Genomic DNA, 9749 nt, shown 5'->3' with positions numbered 1-9749 from the left:
AGGTACGACGGCGCACATTTGTACTTACGTCGGCGTATCTTGAGAAACGCTGGCGCAAGTGCTTTGTGAATCCGGGCCTATGTATTAAAGGAAAGATACCTATACCTGCCTATTTTGAAGTCACTCACGTCCGGTCACATGACTGGCTTGCAGCTCAGGATTCAGGGTAGAGGGACAGCCAACAACCAATGCCCCTTGGTAAACCTATAGGAGTTGTCATCACCCAGGCTCTGCAGCCATTGTTGGCAATTTCTCCTCTACATTGAAGCTGGCGCTGGAGAGTTCATGAGACCAGACCGGAGCGCCCTCAGAATATGCAAGTATAGACCTCTTTCCTTTTACAGGCAGAGGGTGCGTGTGAAATACACAAATAAGTGCAAATGGTGTGTCACTGGTCCCCTCCAGAAGAGAAAGGACCTTTCCCTGACCCCTGGGTTGCAACACTCCTGACAAGGCACTCTGGTACAAAAGGTCTAGCTGAACCCTCATCTTGTGGCTAGCTGAAGCCAACCACTGAGTACTAGGTGAGGGCTCTCCCGAAGAGACCCCCCAAGGCAGGGGAGGTGCAACCCAATGCCCCCACATTCTTCAAGGTAGGCCCACGGACCCACACCCTACCATTATCAAGGAGTGAAAAACACATAAAGCGAAAGTGACACATGTAGAAAGAAAATAAAGGGCCAAAGTGTAGTACAATGGCTAGGCCTCGTGGCCTAGAAATAAAAATTGTCCTTGACAAAATGCCTTGTTCATGGGGTAAAGTACAGAAAAAGCAAGTGTCGTAGGCTAGTGCGCATTCTCACAGTGGGGTCCCTATCCAAAGTGATACCAAAAGCACCCCTGGGTTTCCTCTCCCAGGTGGTGCTTGATGCCTCTCTCTGTCTTGCTGGCCCTCATCCAGACCAGGTAGAACTGCTCAGAATGGGAGACACTGGGGCCCTCAGGTCCCCCCACATTAGGGAGTGTGGGGGGACCTGAACGGATACAACACTTGATCTTAGCCAAAAGGCTGAAAAGTCATAGGCCTCGTACACACGACCGAGGAACTCGTCGTAAATGAAACATCGTTTTCCTCGAGTTCCTTGTTAGGCTTGTCGAGAAACTTGACAAGCTTTCTTTGCGTACACACAGTCAAGACCAAATCTCGTCGTTCCCAAACGCGGTGACGTACAACACGTACGACGGCAGGGCAAGTTCGATTCCACTGGCACAACCCTTGGGGCTGCTTTTGCTAATCTCATGTTACTGCGTGTTAAGTAAAAGTTTGGTGAGAGACGATTTGCACTTTTCAGTCTGTTACAGCGTGACGAATGTGCTATCTCCATTACAAACGCTACTTTTACCGAAGGTGCGCTCCTGTCTCATACTTTATTCTGAGCATGTGAGGGTTTCTAAGCATACACACGAACGTGTTTCTCGTCGAAAACCAGCCTGACGAGGAACACGACGAGGAAATTGAGACTCCCGACGAGGAAAAAAAGAACTTGTTCTCTTTTTTTCTCATCGAGTTCCTCGCCAGTTTTTTTTTTTCGATGAAAACATACACACGACCGGTTTCCTCGGCAAAAAAGCTCTGCCACCAAGTTTCTTGATGGATTCTGTCGAGGAAAATGGTTGTGTGTACGAGGCCTTCAAGTCAATCTTTGATTGTAACAAAGTCCAGTCTATGCCATGATAAGCTTGGATAATTTTATTTACTGAGGGCAAGCTCATTTTAAAATAAGCATATCCTGTGTAACAGATGGAGACCAGCTTCAGCCTAATTATTTTCTGCAATGTACACAAACATTCTACACCCCTCCAAATTGTATACTACACTCCCCTCTTCTTAAAGGCAGTTTATCAGTCGTTAAATGTGGAAGCTCTTTTAGTTTTGACTTTTCCAGGCTTTTAGTCCCTTTTTTATTTTTTATTTTATTTGTTTTTAAACCTGGTGTTCCTGCCGGTGATACATTTCCTGTCCTAGGGTGACAGCTCCCATTTACTGTACTACAGTGGGTATAGAAAAGATGAAGATTCTGAGGTCACATGGAAAAAGGTGTTATAATTGGGTGAAATTAAAATGTAATTATTTGGCCTAATCACCAATCGATATATCTGGTGGAAATCCAATACAGCTTACCATCCAAATAACACCATTCCTACAGTAAAGCATGGAGGTGGTAATATCCTGTTACGGGGGGTGTTTCCTGTTGCAGTGATTGGAGCACTTGTCAGGATAGAAGGAAAAAAATGGATGGGGCAAAATACTATCTGATTCTTGAGGAAAATCTGCAGCCCTCTGCCAGAAACTTGTCAGTGGGAAGAGGGTTTACCTTCCAACATGGCAATGACCCAAAGCATGCAACAAAAATGACGGATGACAAAAAGGTGAATGTCCTTGCAGGGCCTAGTCAGAGCTCAGACTTAAACCCCATTGAAAAATCTGTGGAATGACTTGAAGACTGCAGTCCACAAACTGTCACCATAAAATGTAATGGAACTTGAGCAGTTCTGCAAAGAAGTGTGGAAAGTCTTGATGTGCAAAGTTAGTAGAGACATATCCAAACAGACTAAAGGCTGTAATTAACCACTTAACAACCGCCCTATAGACGAAATACGTCTACAAGGCGGTTGCTTAACTCTAGGAGGGCGTCAATGTACGTCCTCCTAGAATCGCGCTCCCGCGCGCCCTGTGGGGCGCGCACACGGGAGTCTCCGTGACCGCCGGGTCCTCCGGACCCGGCTGATCACGGATCACGGTAAATCGCCGCTGATAGCGGCGGTTTACCACGTGATCGCTCCGTCCAATGACTAGTAAACTATTACTAGTGACTAGTAAACGGTACAGTGTGAGAGAGGAGAGGGGAGAGAGCGGAAGCAGCAGCAGCTGCTGCTGCGGGCTGGATCTGTGACACATGCAGTCACAGATCCAGCCATCCATCCCTCCCTGTGCAATACTCTGCAATGCCCCCATACTATGCAATACCCCCATACTCTGCAATGCCCCCACACTCTGCAATGCCCCCACACTCTGCAATGCCCCCACACTCTGCAATGCCCCCACACTCTGCAATGCCCCCATACTATGCAATACCCCCATACTCTGCAATGCCCCCATACTATGCAATACCCCCATACTATGCAATACCCCCATACTCTGCAATGCCCCCACACTCTGCAATGCCCCCATACTCTGCAATGCCCCCATACTCTGCAATGCCCCCATACTATGCAATACCCCCCATACTCTGCAATGCCCCCATACTATGCAATACCCCCATACTATGCAATACCCCCATACTCTGCAATGCCCCCACACTCTGCAATGCCCCCACACTCTGCAATGCCCCCACACTCTGCAATGCCCCCACACTCTGCAATGCCCCCATACTATGCAATACCCCCATACTATGCAATACCCCCATACTCTGCAATGCCCCCCACACTCTGCAATGCCCCCATACTCTGCAATACCCCAAAATACTCTGCAATGCCCCCATACTCTGCAATACCCCGCAATACTCCGCAATGCCCCGCAATACTCCGCAATGCCCCGCAATACTCCGCAATGCCCTGCAATACTCCACAATACCCCACAATACTCCGCAATACTCAGCAATACTCCGCAATACCCCGCAATACCCCGCAATACCCTGCAATACCCCACAATACTCCGCAATACCCCACAATACTTCGCAATACCCCACAATACCCTGCAACGTTGTCTATGGGGATTTTTAAGTAGCAAAATTTGGCGCCATTCCACGAGCGTGTGCAATTTTGAAGGGTGACATGTTGGGTATCTATTTACTCGGCGTAACTTCATCTTTCACATTTATGCAAAAGAATGAAGAAAAAATACTAAATTTGCCAAATTTTATAACAGAAACAAAGAAAAATTATTTTTTTTTACAGAATTTTCAGTCTTTTTTCTCTTATAGCGCAAAAAATAAAAAACCCAACGGTGATTAAATACCACCAAAAGAAAGCTCTATTTGTGTGAAAAAAAGGACGAAAATTTTATTTGGGTACAGTGTTGTATGACTGAGTAATTGTCATTCAAATTGTGAGAGCACCGAAAGCTGAAAATTGGTCTGGTTATTAAGGGGGTTTACGTGCCCAGTGGTCAAGTGGTTAAAGCAACTCCGTGATTCATTTTTTGTTTTGTTTATTTCTGACATGTTGGTGTTAAATCTTTCACTTGGATATTATAAATTGCACTAGTAAACACAGCTGGATAAAACAAAAACTGTGTGTGTCTTCATTTCACGCTGTAAAGCAACAAAATGTGATTATACTGCAACTGTCATTTTCACAATAAACAATGCAATTTAAATGCATTTTTTTGCTGTGAAAATGACAATGGTCCCAAAAATGTGTCAAAATTGTCCGAAGTGTCCGCCATAATGTCACAGTCACGAAAAAATCGCTGATCGCCGCCATTAGTAGTAAAAAAAAAAAAAATTAATAAAAATGCAATAAAAACTATCCCCTATTTTGTAAACGCTATAAATTTTGCGCAAACCAATCGATAAACGCTTATTGCGATTTTTTTTACTAAAAATAGGTAGAAGAATACGTATCGGCCTAAACTGAGGAAAAAAAATGTTTTTATATATGTTTTTGGGGGATATTTATTACAGCAAAAAGTAAAAAATATTGCATTTTTTTCAAAATTGTTCGCTCTATTTTTGTTTATAGCGCAAAAAATAAAAACCGTAGAGGTGATTCAAATACCACCAAAAGAAAGCTCTATTTGTGGGGAAAAAGGACGCCAATTTTGTTTGGGAGCCACGTCGTTAAAGAGGGGTGATTATTTTATGTACCCACTGTATATCAATGGAGAATGCTCTTGAAATTTTAGTAAGGTTTAGCAGGTAATATCTTGGTGCTGGTTAATGGTACCTACCTGAGTGTGAGGATGAGTTCCATGCTTGCATTTATTATAGTGTCCGGTCCGCTTATGTAATGAAAGAACAAGTACAGTGGAACCCTGGTTTACGAGTAACGCGGATAACGAGCATTTTGAAAGACAAGCAACTTTGTTTGTTTTTTTAATTCTGACTGGTTTGTGAGTGTTGTCTCGCAAAACGAGCAGTAAATGGGGTGTGCAGTACCGCATTTGGCCAGAGGTGCGGGGGCGCCGGTCACACTCTGAATGGTTCAGAGCCATTCGGAAATACTCAGAATCGCTCAGTAAATACTCCTGAGAGTTTCCGAGCCTTTCCGAAGGTTTCCGAGATCAGCCGAGCTGTCCCCGAGTATTTCCCACCTCCGGCCACATGCGGTATTGCATGCCGTAGAAGTCAATGTGGAACAAATTATCTTTGTTTCCATTGACTTCTATGGGGAAATTCGCTTTGATATGCTTTGGATTACAAGCATTCTCCTAAAACGGATTATGCTCGTAATCCAAGGTTCCACTGTATATGTTTTTATTCAATTTATTTTTTATGTAAGCATTATTACACTATTGGGTTGTATTTTATGGTTGTATCCTTCCCATATTGAGAGAATTCACAGAGTTGGAATGATGGAAAAGAGATCCATAATAAAACGATAGGATTACCTAATCTAATTGTCTTCTACCTATAAGATATCTGGAGATAATGGTGATAATGCTTATCTGACTTTAATAATTTGAGGTCTATCCCATCTGGGGAGTGAGCCTTGGCGATGAATAACACAGTTGGAGGACATATGACATATGAACACTTGTTGTGTTGAGAATAATTTACCTGGTTAAGGCCTGGTTCACACTAGTGTGATTTCAGATGCAACTTGAGTCACACAGAATCACATGACAATGGAAACCACATTGTTTTCAATAGTGCCCATTCACATGAATGCAACTCGGCATGGAGCGATTTTGGAAGTGGTTCCTGTTCTACTTTGGTGCAATTCCAGTGTGATTTTGGCCTCATAGAATATATAAACCCTATCAAAGTTGCATCCAAGTAGCACTACATAATCTCACTGAAAAAATATATTATGGGGATACAACATTATCACCTTAGTTTAGGCAAATTTTTCCGGCCTTTTCATTCATAAGTACGCAACAGGCAAGAAGCAATACAACTGCTGTGGGCTTGAGACTACAGAACGCCTCCCCTTTCCTCTTCTCCATAACATATAGAGAGATGTTCGATATTCCACAATGCTAAACAGGGAACTATGTAATTTATAAGTGCAGCACAGGAAGTTCACTAGATTTCTGGTAGGATCAACATATTAGTTTTGTACTTAAAGCGGAGTTCCACCCACATAAAAGTCAGCAGCTACAAAAAGTGTAGCTGCTGACTTTTATTAATCGGACACTTACCTGTCCCAGGTTCCAGCGATGCCGGCGTACTAAGCCCCTCTCAAATCCTCCTCCTCTCTGCGGCGCCGGCTTCGTGACTGTGGGTGGCCAGCTGTGGCTTCACAGCGGGGCACGCACTGGGCAAGTGCGAGCCGCGCTGCGCGATGTGACTGGCCTGACAATCAACTGTGACCTGTGACGTGTCCCAGATGATTGCCGAGAGGGAGGGGGAGAGGTGAACTTCCTTCCCGGTGCTGCGGAGCCCCGGGAGGAAGTGGGAGCTAAAACCCTCTAAAAATAGGGTTTCTGCTCCCCCCCAAAAAATGACATGCCAAATGTGGCAGGGGGTCACCTGCTCTTAAAGTGGAAGTTCCATTTTTGGGTGGAACTCCGCTTTAAAGTGAGATAAAGGTAAACTTACACCGACCCCACCCCCTTGTTCCCGCTGTACTTACCTCCATGGGTGATGAGCTGTCACTGCCCACGTAGACGGGGGAGCTGTCCAGGAACTTGAAATGCCTGCTTTTCTTCCTCTTATTTCTGTAGGGCTTCCGGGACAGATCAGAGCAATTCTGATTTATCAGTGCCATCACATGACCAACTTAACACCTTAAACTTTCCCCCCTGATTCCCACTGTACTTACCTCTGTGGGTGATGAATTGTAAGTACCCTACCTATGCAGCCAGCCAGTGGTGTATTTAGGTTTTGTGCTGCCCTAGGCCTGACAAAACCCGCGCACCGCCTAATTTAAATATGACCCACCCCTTCCGGTCAAGGCACACCCCTTGCTGTTTAAGACCCACCCTGATAATTTTGAGTGGGACACTAGTTCTGCGGGCCGCTGTTGCAATGGAATCCCTTAATTTGCATAGATTTCCTCTCACTTCCTGTTTGGCTATGGGGCAGGAAGTGAAGGGAAATCTCTGCAATGGGACAGGAATGGTAAAAAATTAACTGACAGGGGCTATAACCCAACATAAAGTGTTGCCTATAGTTTTACTTTAAGCACAAATTTCTGATAATTTGATGGAGAGGACTAAGAAGATATTACCATGCCAATAGTGCAGCAGAAAACATAGAGCGAGGAAGACTTGTGTTCCAGGATGATAGGACAGTCAAAATTAGAAGCACCGCCGCTTTATGGAGGCACTAGACCTCTCTTCCCAGTCCGCCCAATAAGACTGGCACTACACCAGGGATGGACTGGCCATTGGGACTACAGGGATTTTCCCGGTGGGCCGATGGCTCAGTGGGCCGGGCTTCAGTGACAGCGGACCGCCGCCCCCCTCCGCTCCTCTGTCTCTCTCTCCCCGCAGAGCTCACCTCCTCTCCCTCCCCGCAACGCTCACCTGGGGGGAACAGAAAAGCAGGGGGAGGGCCAAAGGAGCAGGGGGGGGACAGACAGCTGACTCAACAGCTATGGTCTGGGAGTTTCTCACTTCTGCCTAAACTTTGCCCCGGGTGAAATAATGTCTAGCTTCCCCACTGGTACTGCCTATAAGAGTACCAGTACCAGCCGTTCTACTCTAATAAAGTAGAACGGCTAGTGGCTAGTAAAGGGGGAGAGGGGGCTTGGGTGGCCGGGGGGGGGGGGTTGTGGGAGTTGTCCGGCTGCCATAGGAGAGACCTGTCAAAGTGGGCCAGTCTGGATGAAGTCCAGGGCCAATTTTTGTCCCAGTCCAGCACTGCACTACACTAACAGTGTAGCGCAAGGCGGCAGGGACTCTTTCCCTGCTGCTCCCCTGCAAAGTGCTGCCCTAGGCCTTGTTGGCCTAGGCCAGGATACAGCGCTGCAGCCAGCACCGATCTTTCCTGGCTGCATGACAAACTCATCGCCCACGAAAGTAAGTAGAACGGGGATCAGGAGACTAGGGTATAAGGTGTTAGTTCACCTTTTCATTTTTTTCTGAAAAGGTGAACTAACCCCTTTTAATAAACAAATATAATAGAACAATTTCAATGGTATTTTTAGAAGACAAAGAGGAAGCAAATAACAGACGTTCATTGTTATGGTTTACATTCACTTTAAACTTTAACAATTTTATGAACCCGGCTCTGCTTCTCCCGCTGTCCAACACTTGGCTATTATTTGCTCTTTCATTCCTTTTGAACGCTGCGCAACTCTCCGAGCTGACTCTATAATGTTACACAGCAAGAGGTGACCTAATCTTTACCCCCCTTGATGACTAGCTTGGCTAATCAGCTTAATGAGTTAGTAGAGAATGGTTGGTGGTGCGGAGGGGGAGTGTGACAGGTGGAGAGGAGCATCAAGATACTAACGGAGAAAAGAAAAAGAACGAAAATCTGTTTAGAGATATGCATTTGAACTTAAAAAGGTTGTGATTGTTTAAAAGCAAAGAAAACCTTTTCGTAGGTGAGGCCCAGTGGAGCAAGTTTCTTCTGAACTGGTGGAATGTTAACCAAAGATGACCACATGAAAAAATTCTGGTTGAGGACCATAAAGGAGGAAGAAGGTGAAACATTGCAAGACTTTTATGAATTTCATCAATGGGCTTGAAAGAGTGGAGAATGTGCTGGTTGTGAGAAGGTGGAGATTAGAAGAAGGAGAGAGAACAGACAGAACAGTCCTAAGTCAAAGAAGAAGGTAAGCAAGGGAAAAAAAAGCAGATTAAAGATCAGGATTAGGTGACCGGCTATGTCCATCTTTTCTATTGCGCACACGCTCCATTGAAATATCTCGAAGAATCCTTCATCTTCCCAAAGAAAGTTCAGAGAAAGTCCAACCACATTAACGTTTGGTGAATAAAAGATGTTCAGGTGAGAGATTAATTTGTGACTTCTGTCAAGCTGTAATGATCTGCAATATACTAACTGAACTGTTCATTTTGTAAGTGGTAGGGCTGAAGCAGGAGAGGAAATCAATGTATTTCTCTTAACAGGACTGCCCTTTATTTTATTATTCATATAAGGTTGCAGTAATGTTTTTAATTTTTTTTTTAAATATTTTAAATTTGAAAAACCTTTTCAAAGGAAAAAAAGTATTTGTACATATATATTTTTCTCAAATTATAATCGTATAAGCTCCTGAAAAACCCGCTCATTAGAAAAGACTTACGGAGCCAAAAAGGTCATATAGACGCAATGATGGTCTTATATAATTTATAAATACCTGTACATAACAACCTGCCAAATGTAATTTGTTTCTTGTTGAACACAATGGATAAAATTAAATCTGTAAACAAGGTAGGTGACGAGTTGAACATTTTATTTAATTGCTAAAACTTATCATATCAGTTTTATTAGAAAGTTAATGTTACTCTTTAAGACTGAAAGGCAACGGAAGCGGTGTGTTGAGCAAAATACTTAAACGGTCTTGTGGTTTGTTAATATATGAGGCATTTCGACAATAGACTAAATAGAGAAAGCACTCACATTGCCTTATCCGTAATTAATTATGGGGATACAGATATAGGGGACCCAAAGGTTAACCCCAGGTCGAACTTT

At 44.3% G+C, this 9749-nt stretch overlaps 1 protein-coding gene across 3 annotated transcripts in view; it reads left to right on the top strand.

Annotated features, from left to right (window-relative positions):
- Positions 1-8508: 8508 nt before the first annotated feature.
- The window catches only part of GUCY2D (guanylate cyclase 2D, retinal), a 121860-nt gene continuing 120619 nt past the window's right edge, over positions 8509-9749 (top strand). For 2 of the 3 annotated variants that reach the window (XM_040346782.1, XM_040346785.1), the window contains exon 1: positions 8509-9062. The gene's annotated coding sequence lies outside the window, so the exon portion shown is untranslated. The remainder of the gene's footprint in view (positions 9063-9749) is intronic. The other variant, XM_040346784.1, reaches the window with a different exon arrangement.

The sequence above is a fragment of the Rana temporaria genome, chromosome 3, assembly GCF_905171775.1.
Source record: "Rana temporaria chromosome 3, aRanTem1.1, whole genome shotgun sequence".
Classification (NCBI taxonomy): Eukaryota; Metazoa; Chordata; class Amphibia; order Anura; family Ranidae; genus Rana; species Rana temporaria.
This window is presented reverse-complemented; position numbering and strand designations above follow the sequence as displayed.